Below are 406 nucleotides of genomic sequence, written 5' to 3'. Positions count from 1 at the left end.
AGCCCATGGTGTGCACACAGAATGAAAAGCAGCCTAAGTAGTCAAGATAAAGTTTTGTGGGAGATGGCTTTCCATCTAGAGCAGGGGTTCCAAGTTTTGATCCTGCTATGTGTAATTTTAGTGCATAGCCGTTTCCATTGATTCCCTGGAATGAGTGCCTTCTTTTCCAGTGCTCTACTGTTTGGAGTTCCTTTGGCTTCCTTTGCCTGTCTGTCAGTGTTAGTGAACAAGCTTCTCCAGCTTCCCTGTGCTTATCAAATTCTCTTTCTCACTGTTGTTTACATATCTCAGCAACTGTCTCTAACAGTTGCTCCCTAATCACCTTCATGGTCTCTGAGAGTGACAGAGGGTTTGTTTGTATGCAAATTAATAAGCTGGTGTAAGTAAAATCAATAAAGAACAGGGC

Source organism: Pseudopodoces humilis, chromosome 2, assembly GCF_049639895.1.
Source record: "Pseudopodoces humilis isolate 2021_Gansu_Grassland_sample_001 chromosome 2, ASM4963989v1, whole genome shotgun sequence".
Lineage (NCBI taxonomy): Eukaryota > Metazoa > Chordata > Aves > Passeriformes > Paridae > Pseudopodoces > Pseudopodoces humilis.
Note: the sequence above shows the minus strand (reverse complement) of the source record.